A 17,400-nucleotide genomic window follows, 5' to 3' on the forward strand; every position below is an offset into this window, starting at 1 on the left:
CTGTCTATCTATCCATCTTTCTATCTATCTGTCTTTCCATTCGTCTGTTTGTCTCTCTGTCTGTCTATCCATCTTTCTGTCTATCTGTCTTTCCATCCGTCTGTTTGTCTCTCTGTCTGTCTGTCTATCCATTTTTCTATCTGTCTTTCTGTCCATCTATCTGTCTAACCGTCCGTCTGTCCGTCCATCAATTTATCTATTTGTCGTCTGTCTGTCCATCAGTCTGTCTGTAAGGCCTGTCAAACATTGCATTTTTAGTTAAAAATTACAGTTACATGAATTTCTTTGAATTTCGGTTACTTTCAATTCTTCCTAGCATTCAAATGCGATTTTTGGAACCTCAATTCAAATTCAGGAAGTGAACTGCAATTTAAAGGTCAAAGGTCATGGGTGGCAGTAAACCAAACATTTTCCCATTTTAGTTTATAGATGTTCATATAGGCTCAATGTTCAGCAAAGACTGCACTTAATCAGCTTTTAGAGTCAGAAGTATCCATTTATAATGGCAATCAATCACTTTACATCCCACCAATGAAACTTGAACCACTCAATGAGATTCAGTCCGTCCATGAGGCACTAATCTATATTTCACACTAGTAGCTGGGCACTACACATGATTGCACTATAAACTAAGTGTGACAGCTAATTAAAACCTTAGTGATGTCATGACAATGTTGAAGATACTATCTGTCCCTCACACGTCTAATGAACTGTTGTTGTATTTGTAGGCTCCAGCTGGCCTCCTCAGTGTGTCCAGAATAATGCCGCCCTAAATGGACAAAAAAGATATTCCCTGGAGAACCGAGATAAGCTACAGATAGACGGGTAGATAGAGGGGAAAGAGAGGGAGATCGCTTCAGAGACAAGGGCAGACACCCACCCGCACGCTCGGCCAGACTGGAGGTCGTAATGCAAAGACTGGTGGGGCGTGATCAGAGAGGAAATGGTGAGAACCTTCCCACAATCCATCAGTCATCAGCCTTGAATCGATGTGTGTGGGTGTGAGAGGAAATCACCAATGTTCCTCTGTTCTCTAAGAGAGGCCAGCATGGTTTTCTGAACCAACTAATTTGATCAAACCCCAAATAATCAGTATTAGACTGATGTATTGTGATGTGAAATAATATTTTTGGCCAACCATCCAACATCCATCCACCCATTCATACACCCACCCACCTATTTATTTATTCATCCATCCATTCATCCATCCATCCATACACCCATTCACCTATCCATCCATCCATCCATCCATCCATTCATACTCCCACCCACCCATCTATCCATCCATACACCCACCCACCTATCTATTTATACATCCACCCACCTATCCATCCATCCATCCATCCATACACCCACCCATCCATCCATCCATCCATTCATCCATCCATACACCCATCACCCATCCATCCATCCATCCATCCATCCATCCATCCATCCATCCATCCAAACACCCATCCATACACCCACCCACCCACCTATCCATCCATCCACCTACCTATTTACACATCCATAGCCCATACATCTATCCATACATCCATCCACCCACATATCTATTTATACATCCATTGCCCATCCATCCATCCATACACCCACCCATCTATCCATCCATCCATCCATGCACCCATCCATACACCCACCCACCTATCTATTTATACACCTATCTATTTATACATCCATCGCCCATCCATCCATCCATCCATCATACACCCATCCATACACCCACCCACCCACCTATCTATACATCCATAGCCCATCCATCCATCCATACACCCACCCATCTATCCATCCATCCATCCACCCACCTATCTACTTATCCATCCATCCATCCATCCATCCATCCACCTATTTATCCATCCATCCATCCATCCATCCACACACCTATTTATCCATCCATCCATCCATCCATCCATCCACACACCCATCCATACACCCATCCACCTATCTATTTATACATCCATCGCCCATCCATCCATCCATCCATCCATACACCCACAAACCCACCCACCCATCCATCCATACACCCACCTATCCTTCCATCCATCCACCTATCTATTTATACATCCATCGCTCATCCATCCATACACCTACCCATCTATGCATTCATCCATCCATCCATCCATCCATCCACACACCCATCCACCTATCTATTTATACATCCATCGCCCATCCATCCATACACCCACCCACCCACCTATCCTTCCATCCATCCACCTATCTATTTATACATCCATCGCTCATCCATCCATGCACCCACCCATCTATGCATTCATCCATCCATCCACCCACAAACCCACCTACCCATCCATCCATCCATCCATCCACACACCCATCCATACACCCATCCACCTATTTATTTATACATCCATCGCCCATCCATCCATACACCCACAAACCCACCCACTCACCCATCCATCCATACACCCACCCACCCACCCATCCTTCCATCCATCCACCCATCCATCCACCTATCTATTTATACATCCATCACTCATCCATCCATACACCCACCCATCTATCCATTCATTCATCCATCCATCCACCCACAAACCCACCCACCCATCCATCCATACACCCACCCACCCACCTATCCTTCCATCCATCCACCTATCTATTTATACATCCATCGCTCATCCATCCATACACCCACCCATCTATGCATTCATCCATCCACCCACAAACCCACCTACCCATCCATCCATCCATCCATCCATCCACACACCCATCCATACACCCATCCACCTATCTATTTATACATCCATCGCCCATCCATCCATCCATCCGTACACCCACAAACCCACCCACCCATCCATCCATACACCCACCTATCCTTCCATCCATCCACCTATCTATTTATACATCCATCGCCCATCCATCCATCCATCCGTACACCCACAAACCCACCCACCCATCCATCCATACACCCACCTATCCTTCCATCCATCCACCTATCTATTTATACATCCATCGCTCATCCATCCATACACCTACCCATCTATGCATTCATCCATCCATCCATCCATCCATCCACACACCCATCCACCTATCTATTTATACATCCATCGCCCATCCATCCATACACCCACCCACCCACCTATCCTTCCATCCATCCACCTATCTATTTATACATCCATCGCTCATCCATCCATGCACCCACCCATCTATGCATTCATCCATCCATCCATCCACCCACAAACCCACCTACCCATCCATCCATCCATCCATCCATCCATCCATCCACACACCCATCCATACACCCATCCACCTATTTATTTATACATCCATCGCCCATCCATCCATACACCCACAAACCCACCCACTCACCCATCCATCCATACACCCACCCACCCACCCATCCTTCCATCCATCCACCTATCTATTTATACATCCATCACTCATCCATCCATACACCCACCCATCTATCCATTCATTCATCCATCCATCCACCCACAAACCCACCCACCCATCCATCCATACACCCACCCACCCACCTATCCTTCCATCCATCCACCTATCTATTTATACATCCATCGCTCATCCATCCATACACCCACCCATCTATGCATTCATCCATCCACCCACAAACCCACCTACCCATCCATCCATCCATCCATCCACACACCCATCCATACACCCACCCATCTATCCATTCATTCATCCATCCATCCACCCACAAACCCACCCACCCATCCATCCATACACCCACCCACCCACCTATCCTTCCATCCATCCACCTATCTATTTATACATCCATCGCTCATCCATCCATACACCCACCCATCTATGCATTCATCCATCCACCCACAAACCCACCTACCCATCCATCCATCCATCCATCCATCACTCATCCATCCATACACCCACCCATCTATCCATTCATTCATCCATCCATCCACCCACAAACCCACCCACCCATCCATCCATACACCCACCCACCCACCTATCCTTCCATCCATCCACCTATCTATTTATACATCCATCGCTCATCCATCCATACACCCACCCATCTATGCATTCATCCATCCATCCATCCACCCACAAACCCACCTACCCATCCATCCATCCATCCATCCATCCATCCATCCATCCATCCATCCACACACCCATCCATACACCCATCCACCTATTTATTTATACATCCATCGCCCATCCATCCATACACCCACAAACCCACCCATCCATCCATACACCCACCCACCCACCCATCCTTCCATCCATCCACCTATCTATTTATACATCCATCACTCATCCATCCATACACCCACCCATCTATCCATTCATTCATCCATCCATCCACCCACAAACCCACCCACCCATCCATCCATACACCCACCCACCCACCTATCCTTCCATCCATCCACCTATCTATTTATACATCCATCGCCCATCCATCCATCCATCCGTACACCCACAAACCCACCTATCCTTCCATCCATCGACCTATCTATTTATACATCCATCGCCCATCCATCCATACACCCACCCACCCACCTATCCTTCCATCCATCCACCTATCTATTTATACATCCATCGCCCATCCATCCATCCATCCGTACACCCACAAACCCACCTATCCTTCCATCCATCGACCTATCTATTTATACATCCATCGCCCATCCATCCATACACCCACCCATCTATGCATTCGTCCACCCATCCATCCACCCATCCCTCCGTCCATCCATCCATCCATCAATCCATCATTCTGTCTGTCTGTCTTCATGTTAACTAATGCATCAACTAATGTTAACAAATGTGACTGTAGTGTAGTGTTACCGAAAATTCACATACACACTGCATACTTCAGAAATAGTATGAGTAGTGTGGTAGCATATGGTAGTATGCTATGTTTAATATGCTAAACATTCCTTATAGATTGCATTTAGATGCCAGACAAGTGCTTCAGCAAACTCAATGAACACTGCTCTGTAATATGACAGCAATCTTGTTGTGAAAGTTTGCAAAGTAATAAAACATTTCCATTTCTCCAAATGGTTGATTTCAGCTGACAGCTCCATGATTTATTTGCAAGATGTGCTGAATTAAAATGAAAAGTCATCTCCCGCCAAATCTCAGTGCAGACTCAACTCAATAAACAATTCAAACCTCGTTAATGAGCATCCAGGAAACCCTTGACCTGAGCTTCCTCTCAATACAATAACTATGTTTGTTAGACTGTGACTCTGCAAGGACAGGTCGTGGGTGAGAGACGGTTTATACTGAATGATAGATGTGTCACGTTAAACAGTCATTGGGCAGCTGAATAAGAGGAACAGCTCTAGGCTGAGATGTCATTGTCAGGTGTGTGTTGAGGGTAAGGTGAGGCCTTCATTACATATAATGAATACTGTCACACTCCTGTGTTTAGAGTATTGTCTGCTGTTGCATTTCTAAAGTTCAAGACACTTTATATATTCACAGATGAATCTCATGACAACATGTCAAGATCAAAAATTATAAAATATCTTTCTAAAGAAACTTTTTGCTTAATTTTAGCAAATTTTTGCTGTGTGACATTGTTTTCATGACAATTAAGCATGTTTCTTTGTAATTTCTCAGTGATTATTCTCATTACTGTAATATTGTAGTTTTTTGTTTTTTTAAAAAATCACTAAAAACAACTAATACTATGATTTTATTGAAGCAAAATAAAGGTAGTACAACAAATGCTAACATCATACCTATATATCTGTCTGTGTGTCTGTCTGTCTGTCTATCTATCTATCTATCTATCTATCTATAAATAAAATTACTTAATATATCATAATTTATTTTTACATTATGGTGATAAGGATTTAACTGTATATGTGCTTAAATGTCATGAAACATGAAAAAAAAAATGCTTTAAGCAATAATTACCCATTTTTTTCTCTTCTTGACAGGTTTTATAATGTATTTCTCTAAAGCACCACAGTCTCTTTTTTCCTCTTTGGTGTTATTTGTAGTGTTATTCTATCTACAGGATGACCCATTTTTTTACCTTTCATAAATAATCTTGTCAAAGATTACACAAGTATAAAAAGTACCATGGTATTACCCTATGTCAATACCTTTTTTTGTCATTTTACATTGAATTTTGATGTCACAAATCCCTCTTACTTTTCAACCTGTCATATATACACTTTTCTTGATCCAATCAATTCATCTTCTTTTCTTTTCTTTGTACATCCTGTTGCGCTCTGAAACACATCACATGTTGACTTAAAGGGGCAATATATGTAAAATTCAGTAACCTGTGTTATTAGCGACACCGGTGGCCATTAAGTGAACTGCAGCCAGCAACTTATTGTTCGTGTGAACGTAATGTACAAGAGACTTAACGTGATTCAAGGCCCTGATATACTCACAGCGAAGTTCTTTTTCCTTTTTCGCTTAGAAGTAAAAAGTTGGAAACACCTTTGCAGCAATATACTGTTAACGAACATCCCGAATCCATCCAAGCTGCCGAGAGCGACGTTTAGATGAATATGTAAATATGTGCTGCACGATTTTTAAAATCTTACTTAAACTTTGAGTTTCTTAACTTAAAAGAAAACAACTTTTTTGAGTTCTAACAACTTATTAGGGTTTACAGTGAAGTAAATAACTCATTTGATTTGCAAGAACTCAAAATAAAAAAGTTAAATAACTAAATCTTGCTTTCAAAATGTATGAGTTAGCTAACTCAGTACTTTAAGTTATAAGCAATTAACACACCTGAGTACTACAAACTTAAAACTTGATAGTTCTACTTACTTAAAATTGGGAACATTAAAACTCAAAAAATTTGATGTAACTGATTACCTCAGATTTTTTGAGTTAGCCCAACTTATTCGCGTTTACAGTGTAGCGTAGGGTACAAATGCTTAAAGAGACAGAAACACCCAGACTGACTTGATTATATCATTCACAGTGCTTTATCAGAGATTTACAGTGTTAGCATTCAGTGATTGAAACCGAAACCTCTTCCACCTCAACCACATGCCTCGGCTTAATGCTAATATGCAGCAGACTGAACGCATTAGACGAGCTGAAGAGGGAAAATAAAAATCAGTGTGTGTGTTCTGAGAGGCCCGGAAGAATGAAAAGCAACTTTTGAACGTGATAAATTAGTGTTTGAGTCTGAAGTGACACCACAGACTCCGCCAGCCGCCATTTACCCCCAGCCAAACCCTTTACTGAGGTCTTGAGCACAAGGCAAACAGTGCTCTTCTCCTCTGATCTTGTCTGTAATTGTTTACACACCGCTGTGAGTGTGTGTGTGTGTGTGTACGTTCGACGGCGAAGATATGACCCCGCTGTGGTGGATGTGTCCTAACATGGTGTTCCTCCACTCACAAATACTCACTTACTCATAATATTTACAGTTTCACAGTTTGCATGGATGGAACGTGCAAGCAGACAATAAACCAAACGCACAGATGATGTATAAACCACATGCTTCTGTAGATTTATTAGTGCACTATTATAGAGTCTCGTTTTGGTATGCAACACTAAACTCTGTAACACCCATGTGATGATAAGGAGACGATCACATTGTTGTGTGTAAGCGTCTGCTGAATGTGGATTTGTTTGAGGTCACGTTTCATTGCGTCATTCTCTTTTAACCTTCTGAACTTGAGTGCAATGCACAGAGGAGCATTTTATTGCTCAGATGTTGCTCAAGAGTGTCATTGAAATTCCTCTGGAGAGATAAAATACACTCAAATGAGTCAATATTTGTCATTCAGTAGAGTAGAGCTATAAAGTAAATGCAGGTAGCAGGTCAGTGATAATTAGTCATATTTATTTACTATTACAGTTGTTATATCATAGCTTTTATTTTTATATGTTCAGTCATTTTGAATTACTTTTAGTAATTATAATTTTTAGTACTTCAACTTTATTTCAATTAGTTGCCTATATATAGCATCTAATATTTTCTGAAACTCTTGAGGAGAATGATATTTTTCTAAGGGCAGTATTTTGGTCCCTCTTTTTTCAACCTCGGTTTAATCTCATTTTTGCCTAGGAGAAACAATTGCGATATTAAAGAGATCTCGTGTGTGTGTGTGTGTTTTTCCCCTGTAGATAGCTTCATTTGTATAGTGGAGACAGGGAGGCTCTGTATTGCGGTGGATAGAGAGCTGGAAGCAACGGATGAGCTCAGCGTCCCCTTCACAAGGGGAACATGAGGACTTTTTTAGCCGATCCTGGAAGATCTGGGTCAGATTTTAAAATACACACAAATACACCAGCACTTTAATATATTCAGACTCGTTCTGTCTATAGTCCAAAACTGCACCACTCATGCTCACTTAAAGAGACATTTCAATCTGTCATCATTTACTCCTTTGGAGAACAAAACAAGATGTTTAGCAGAATGTTCACACTGCTTTTTTATTGTGATTAATGTGAAATAATTTTTTTTTAATTTTCAAAGGAACCCAAAGGATCCAAACTAAATTTAAAGAGGACCTATTATGCCATTTTACAAAGGCTTGATTTTGTTTTTGGACTTTACTAGAATAGTTTTCATGCTTGAATGTTCAAAAACACCTTGTTTTTCCTCATATTCTCCATTGTTGCAGCTCCTCTCTTCCCAGTCTGTCAGTAACGCTCTGTTTAGTTCCTGTCTCTATGAAGCCCCTCCTTCTGAAAAGTGCTCTGATTGGTTGGCTGGAGCAGTGTGTTGTGATTGGTCAAGCGCTTCGAGTATGTTTGGGAAATGTCCTGCCCCTTACCATAATCGCCAGTTTCAACACACTAATAACTAACTCAACCAGGCCCCGCCCCTTTATTTAGCATATGCCTTGTGCGGGAACTATTTAAATTAGGAATATTTTTCATTCCGGAAGAAATCTCAAGACTACAATGAAGGTGTTTCAGGGAGTTCAGAAACAGTGACACTGATATAGAGAATAACTCCCACTTTGTGGTAAGTTTGCAGGCCTTTTTCATGCTCAAACAGCAACATTACACACGAAAGAAAGTTGAACATGCAAAAAACCATAATAGGACACCTGTAAATTATTAATAGCAACAATCCACATAATCAGACTTTGCATCCACGATTTACAGATTTTGTGTTTCGCAGAAAAAAGGTACGAGTTTGGAACGACATGAAGGTGAGTAAATCATGACAGAATTATGAGTTTTGGGTGAACTATCCCTTTAAAGTGCAAACAAATGCTGCACACATGCTCATTTCACAAACATTTACAAACACGGCCATCTGTTGTTCAGATCTATTGTTGCTTCATGCAATTATTCCAATTTTGCCCAGGTCTCAGAGGGGGGTGGACGCGTCCTTCATGCCTAAAACAACGGGAGCTCTGTGTGGTTTGGGTGATGGTGTGATTGTTTGAACAAACAGCCTGCCCCACTGCACATTTTTAATGCATCGCCTCTGTTCCAGTGCAGGTACGAAAGAAAGAGTGAGAAAACATCCTCCATTGTCATAAAAGCGCCTGATGCATAAAACCTGAGCAGCATGCATTAATACCAGCATGCGCTCACAGGCATACGCACATCAATATGCAGGCTCACATACGCCTTGCACATGAGACCTTTGAAATGTGTGTGAGTTTAAGTAATGTTTCTCAGCTGGTTTCTCTTCAGGATCTAGATTTTACACTTGACACTGACTGGACAGCAAGCCCACTCAGTAGCACACAGTACTTCACTCTTGTCACTCACTTCACGTGTTTTTGCTGACATGTATGTAATACTTGGCATTATTTAGTGTCGTTACAGACCTGAACAGAACAAACCTGAAACCAATTTCTTGAGTTGCATCCCACCAGTTGAGAACCGCTAGAAACACATTTCTCATATCCAGGAGTGTTTGTCATGAAATAGACACCCACACAGATTTCACAATCATCTTGTGCAGCAGTGTAGATAAAGAGCAATTCTTTCAGACACTCCAGCAAAATACGACCCACTCCCATCTTCTCGTGGGACACAGTGACCAGACGGTGACCTTGGATAGTTGACGTGTTTCATATTACTGTGAGAACAACACTAGGCCCCGTCCCATATGACTGACTGGCATATTGACTCCTCCCACTCACAGCATTCACCCTTCAGCAACTCACAAACAAGAGATCTTCCCATGTAAATCTTCAGGAAGTGGCTGATGCATCTTGTTTTAATGTCATGAGCTAAAAATAGTTGTCAAAACAGGAAAAAGTTCTTTGAATGTGATTTTGTTTTAAGGAACATCTTTTATCTCTTGGATCAGAGCAGTGTCGTGACTATATTGCTGCTGTGATTTGTTATGTCAAGGGACCCATATTTGCACTGCTGTAGCATTTTAATCTTTCCTTGAAGTCCACTTAAGATGTCAAGGTTTCATGCACCCAAAACAGTCACAATTAACGCTGTGTGCTATAGTACAATACAAAGTTAATTTGTGCTACAGACAGCCTCAAATCATGCAGCTTGTTGAGGAAAGTTGTGTTTAAAAGTGATCTGACTTATGTTTTATGCTTGGATGATGATAGAAACCGCCTGGCAACCATTTAATAACATGCCAACAATCAATCAGAACTCATTAGCAACTGCAAAGGAATGATTTAGCATCCACTTAGAACATCATGGTTGATAGTTTTGCATGGGAAAAAAAACACAAAAGCGTAATTGTGAAAATGCATATGTATGTATATATATATATATATATATATATATATATATATATATATATATATATATATATATATATATATATATATATATCATCAAATGATTATGTTTAAATAACGAGACAAAACCCTGGTTTCTGTGATATAACTTTAATGTACAGTTTTGTGGTTGTAGCATTTCAGTTTCTCGCACCATTACCGCAGCAACAGTGTGAATGTGTCTGTGGACTCAGTAAAAAGACAATGAGTTGTGTGTTTAGCGCGGGCTGGCTACATTCCTACAGGCCATGCTGACGTGGAGTTTGAGACCAGAGAATCAATATACAACACAGAATTCATTGACTTGCCCGAGGATGTGAAGATCCAGCAGTATATCTCCAGTGACTCGGAACGTTCCTTTACAAACACCTACTGAGTTTTATAAAGCACTTCATCCGCCGGGTGTTTGGCACCAAATGCATTTCAGCACTTTATTGGTTCTTCTTTTAATTTGCACAATTTAGCGATACAATATGTATTTACTGGTTGTTGATGACAGTGAATGTTAGACATTTTAGCTGGCTGTAGTCTAGTGGCCTCCAAGTTTACAATCTTACAATGATAGCTCACTCAGAGGAAAATTAAGGGTTTCAGAGGTCAGATAGGGATTGGTGGTCACTTTGTCAAATGAGAGGTTATGGAAGTGTATATTTAGGGGCCAAGTTGGGTCATGCAAGGTGTAATACCCACTTTTCTAAGGGCAGTAAATTTAATGGAAAAGTGTTTTTCTTTTGTTCTCCAGCTGTCTTTGGATCTTTCCAAAATTTGGATCAGGTGATGTTGAGACATCACCATCAAATGTGGCAGAGAGGACATCAAACTAGAAGTAAGTTTAGATCTTTGCAACTCTTGATATATTTACACAATAACCACACCACCACTTGTCCAAATGGCATAAAACATGGCCAACAATTTGCATAACTTTGGCATAACTTGCCCTAACCTCATGCTTTTTTTCAAAATGATTTACAATTTTTGAGGCCGTACGTCATTTTGCTATTTTGAATGGATTCGCCTACTGTTTTTTTGCTTCTGTTTGCACAATGTTTTTCCTGTCTTCACCAAAATTGGTGCAGATCATCTTTAGATGAATCCTCACAAACTGCAGCAATTGAATTTTTTGTATTCAACACTATTTTCCAGAAACTGAATTTTCTAGAGAAGATGTCAAAAAGGAATTGACACTATCACTATAATCTCGGCATTATTTTCTTCGTATTGCCTTGAAACTTTGTACGTGTCATTTTCACAATGCCCTGAAGTTGCAACACCACCTACTGGTGTTATAAATAAAACAATGAAAAATGCAATGAAATGGAAAATCAACTACTGGGGCGCTGTAACCAAACAAATCTACTGAACTTTAAATGGAGGCCTATTTTCAGAATAACTTAATCCTACAACATGAGAATCTCAAACCTAATCATCAATTGTACATGGAATATGTTTTATGAAATATTGATGTTGTTGCAGGGTCAATAACACAATATCTTAGTAAAGTGGAAAATAGGATATTCTAAAGATGCCTGAGGAAATTGCCAGTAATTCTTATCGTTCGATACACTAAGCGAAGCACTTCAGAAACGTCAGGAGGAGGAGATAGAGGTGTAGGGCGGCCCGAATGCCAATGCTGATAAGCGAGGTTTGGTTATCTGACGGTTGTGTTGGACTGCAGGGAACAAACCAGCAATCAGCAGGTCATTAAGAGGTTTTAGGCTCAGAATCAATATTTATAGTCATCAGTTACTGACTGCAACCAAACGAAACCAAACCACAACTCTCATTACATCAGATTTAAACAATCATTCATCTGAAGAAAAAAAAAATGCTTAGATCTTAATTTCGGGTAATAGGTTTCTGATTGTGTTGTCTATATATTAATGTGATGGAGGAGAGTGTGAGTGTTTGTGTTTGAGAGCTAAGCTCTCGATACAGCTCAGAGAACTTCTCAGCACCTGGGTTAATCAATTAACCGGGCGGTTGGGTGTAAATACACAAACACCGTCAGTTAATTCTGTGTGATGTGAAGCAGAGACAAGAGAGCTGGCGTGCCAGCTGTATCACATTTTGGTAGCACTTTCATTAAACTACATATATTAAGCACCTTATTATCAGCTGTATGTTCTTGAGTCGTGATGCATTATAATGTTTACGTATTAATAATTTATAAACATTTAGAATACAATGCTTTAAAAACACACTCAAAACAAATGTTTAAAAGTATTAGAATGCTTTAAAGTTGATTGGGTAAGCACATTTAACAGATTACATATTGTAAATTATTATGCATTTAAAAGGAATTGTTATGCATTAAAAATTATGCATTTGTGTGTGTGAACTATTTCTTAACTATAAGATAACTAGAGTATATCAAGCAGATGTTGAACGGCGTGCTGTGTTCACAGTTTGTTGCTGTTAGAGTTAGCGGCATTAAAGGTGTTCCAATAGAAAGTGGCATGAAAACACAGCTGGCCGGTCTATTGCAGTAATTTGTGTGAGAGCTGACTACACATGTACTGAAATGACTTCATCAGCGGGATTTGCATGCATGAGTAATGGAGGACGCGGCCTAGGCTGTTAGCTAAACGTCACGTCGGATTTAGAAACCACGTCCACAGATGCGAACGCGCCGGCCTGTATGAACTTCAGCTGATTAGCAGATCTGAGGTTTGTGGCATTTACAAACTCGTATGTAGCTACAGCAGTCTGTGTGGATTATATTTTAGGCCTCAGGGAACCTGCGAACCCTGAGAATGAGTAATATTGATAGTAATACTTGTCTTAGTGAACAACACTAATTATTTAATCAAGATTTAAAAGGAATGTGAATGAGAGCAATACGTTTTGGAGACAGCTTTTGTGTAAAATCGCCACTTATGATTTCAGTAGCTAGCATTATGAGCATCTCTCTGTGAGGCCAAGGCTCAAAAACATGACAAAAAAGAAAGAAAGACACGATTCCCATATTTCAAACTGAACCGCATGAGCCAAATGAAGCTCTGAGACTCTCAAAAGGGGAAGAGATAAACCTGCTAGGAAGCAAAGACTCAAAGGTAGACTGGCTTCTTTTTGTTACCTGCTGACACACACATCCGCAAACTGAGCACAAAGGTCAGGAAAGCTTCTATGAGTTTTCAGCAGGAGCACAATTTCATCCTATGTATTCGACATAAAAGAATATCTCACTCTTATATTCAAGGTCAAGTTTTTATGCTTTTAAAATACAGAGACGAACAAAGAAATATGTTCCAAACAGATTCAGAAAACAAAAGGAGACCGATCTCCTGTGACCTGGACTTATAAATAGCCACCTGGAGCAGACGGTATGTTTTTTTTCTCAAGCAAATTAAATCAGCGATGTCCTTTTCTGCCGTTTCCACAGCAAAGACAATCGGCGAGAGTGGCTAATAATGCGTCGCCTCACCTCAAACGACATCGTTCAAACTTTGGCAGCACGGACATCATCCTGGTCTCTCTTTCACTCACAGATTTGAATGGGAAAGCAAATGGATAGGGGATGGATAATGGATTAAAGTCACCATGAAATCAAAATTGTCAATTCTAAATGAACAATTGACACATCAGCCTTGCAATCTTTAATTTAAAATAACATCCCCTCCATGTTAAAGCAACATTTCTTCTCTTCTCTGATGATGTGTTTACTGGTGTGAGGGCGGGGCAACCTGTGACTCACATGAGATCAGCCAATAGCAAACCACAAACATCCAATCAATTCCTCTTTGACAAAATCAAGCCTCGCCCTACATTTGTACGCTAGATTTGCACAAAAGATTAACATGACGACACATCCCAGACAGCAACATAGTGTGGCCCAGATCTGGTACATGTGGATTACACGTGGTTCAAATGTTGTTGCTGTCTGGGATGCTAGTCGATGAGTTGAATCAACTCCACAGAAACTACATAAATTTATCCACTAACCATTCAGAAACGTCCAGTTTCATTCTAAAACTTCTTCCTGAGTCTCTCCATCAGTGTCGACTCCGGTTTGAACAATGTAAGGCTGAACACCGTTACTGACAATCCTCATTTTGGCTGCGTGAGATTCTCCAGCTTTGTTGTTGTTGAGCTGTTAAAGCTCCGCCCTCTTCTGGAAAGGGGGCAGGAGCAGCAGCTCATTTGCATTTAAAGGGACACACACAAAACGGCATGTTTTTGCTCACACCCGAATAGGGGCAAATTTGACAAGCTATAATAAATGATCTGTGGGGTATTTTGAGCTGAAACTTCACAGACACATTCTGGAGACACCAGAGACTTATATTACATTTTGTAAAGGGGGAATTATAGGTCCCCTGTTAATGCTCTACCCCCCAAAAGGAAGTTAAAGGCAGAGGAGTTTTAAAAGTATACACTTTTCACAGCTGACTTATCTCATGCTGAAACAGTAATAGGCGATGGTGAACAAAAGTCACATTCACCTGAGGAAGTAACTATAGCAACAGTACGCCGCTTGAACACTCTCCATCAGGACATTTGAAATAGAAACTTTTGTAACACTGTAAATGTCTTTACTGTCATTTTTGATCAATTTAATGTGTTCTTGCTGAATAAAATGATCAATGTCTTTAAAAATAAAACCTTACTGAACTTTTAATGGTTTTAGAAAGATTAAACCTCAGCTAACAGCGCTTAGACTTGACAGATTACAGTAATATAATTAGCTATAGAAAATCCTTTAAAGCCCCCTGGTGAGAGTCATTGTGTAAATTGCGCACTACCATTGTTAACATGTAAATGTGATGGTTATGTGTTGATGCATTCCACTTTTTGACATCGTAAAGTTGCAGCTTAGTTTCAATAATTAGTGCATTTGCACTTTAATGAAGCTTTGTGGTGCAGAAACTACATCAAACTCGATTTGATTTCTCACATGTGACTCCTGTGAAATGTTATTTGCCTGTTTGGAGAGGAAGTGTTGTTATTATTTTCAGTTCACACTTACATGCTCTTATTTGACTCACTGTGGACCATTAGTGCTAAAATAATGATCAGCTTTGCTGATGAAAACAGTTGCGGCACATAAATGAATGTGGCTTTAGGTGTTTTCCTCTCATTAGGACAGTGAATAATGTGCAGCCACGGGGGTTCATTGAAATCTGATACACTGATACATATTCCTTTCAGCTCAGTCCAACTTCTCATTCCTCTGTATATCTGATTGATTTATCTCTGTGCTGTTTTACAGTGTGAATGTACCGTCAACACAAGCCTGCACTTTGATCCACTGGTTTATGGTAAGTTTTGCCAGGGCATGCTTTTAAAGGGATAGGCCACCCGAATGCAAATCCTCATGTAATTCTAAACCCATTGCTCTCTTTCTTCTGTCAGATACAGTTATTTTGCAAATGCCTTGGGTTCTTTTTTCCATATGAAAGAATGGGATTGAATACTTTCGAGCTCAAAAAACACTGTAAGTATCATACAAGTATAGCCCATATGCACTATATTACAAGTCCAATGACAGAATTTGTCAAAAAATACATGTTTTTCTTTATTTTTGTAAACTGTTTGTTTGATTTCAGTCAAAAATAATATAATTTTCAATTTTGTGGTAAACTATATATTTAATTTCAGTCTATTCAGAATGTTTTGGTACTTTATTGGTGATTGATTAAATTAATCTATCAAATCAATGACAGAATTTGTCAAAAATAATGTGATTCTTCATTTTTGTTGTAAACTGTTTGTTTAATTTCAGTCTATTTAAATAATTTTGGTTCTTTATTGGTACTTAATAAAATTAATCTATAAAATTAAAGACATCATTTGTCAAAAAATATTATACTTTTTCATTTTTGTGGTAAAATATTCTGTTAATTTCAGTCTATTTTTGTGCTTTTTGGTGCTTGAAAAAATTAATCTATAGAAATTAATGACAGAATTTGCCAAACAATAATATGATTTTTCATTTTTTGTGGTAATTTCAGTCTATTCAGACTATTTCGGTGCTTAATAAAATTAATCTATAACATTAATGACAGAATTTGTCAAATATAATATGATTTTTCTTTTTTTGTGGTAAACAACTCATTTCAGTCTGTTCAGACTATTTTGGTGCTTTATTGGGGCTTAATTAAAATTAATCTATAATGACAGCATTTGTCAAAAAATAATATGATTTTTCATGTTATTGGTAAACTATTTGTTTGATTTCAGTCAAAAATAATATAGTTTTCAATTTTGTGGTAAACTATATATTTAATTTCAGTCTATTCAGAATGTTTTGGTACTTTATTGGTGATTGATTAAATTAATTAATCTATCAAATCAATGACAGAATTTGTCAAAAATAATGTGATTCTTCATTTTTGTTGTGAACTATTTGTTTAATTTCAGTCTATTTAAATAATTTGTCAAAAAATATATTTTTTCATTTTTGTGGTAAAATATTCTGTTAATTTCAGTCTGTTCAGACTATTTTTGTGCTTTTTGGTGCTTGATAAAATTAATCTATAGAAATTAATGACAGGATTTGCCAAACAATAATATGATTTTTCATTTTTTGTGGTAATTTCAGTCTATTCAGATTATTTTGGTGCTTAATAAAATGAATCTATAACATTAATGACAGAATTTGTCAAATATAATATGATTTTTCTTTTTTTGTGGTAAACAACTCATTTCAGTCTGTTCAGACTATTTTGGTGCTTTATTGGGGCTTAATTAAAATTAATCTATAATGACAGCATTTGTCAAAAATAATATGATTTTTCATGTTATTGGTAAACTATTTGTT

At 39.1% G+C, this 17,400-nt stretch overlaps 1 long non-coding RNA gene across 3 annotated transcripts in view; it reads left to right on the top strand.

The window, feature by feature from the left end:
• Nucleotides 1–17,400, top strand: part of LOC125244345 — a 154,702-nt gene that overhangs the window by 107,334 nt on the left and 29,968 nt on the right. For all 3 annotated transcript variants that reach the window (XR_007179319.1, XR_007179320.1, XR_007179321.1), the window contains exons 7-13: nt 729–946; nt 8,047–8,181; nt 9,053–9,083; nt 9,242–9,378; nt 11,383–11,466; nt 15,850–15,898; nt 15,993–16,074. This is a non-coding gene — a long non-coding RNA (uncharacterized LOC125244345). The remainder of the gene's footprint in view (nt 1–728; nt 947–8,046; nt 8,182–9,052; nt 9,084–9,241; nt 9,379–11,382; nt 11,467–15,849; nt 15,899–15,992; nt 16,075–17,400) is intronic.

Source organism: Megalobrama amblycephala, linkage group LG14 (genome assembly GCF_018812025.1).
Source record: "Megalobrama amblycephala isolate DHTTF-2021 linkage group LG14, ASM1881202v1, whole genome shotgun sequence".
Taxonomy (NCBI): domain Eukaryota; kingdom Metazoa; phylum Chordata; class Actinopteri; order Cypriniformes; family Xenocyprididae; genus Megalobrama; species Megalobrama amblycephala.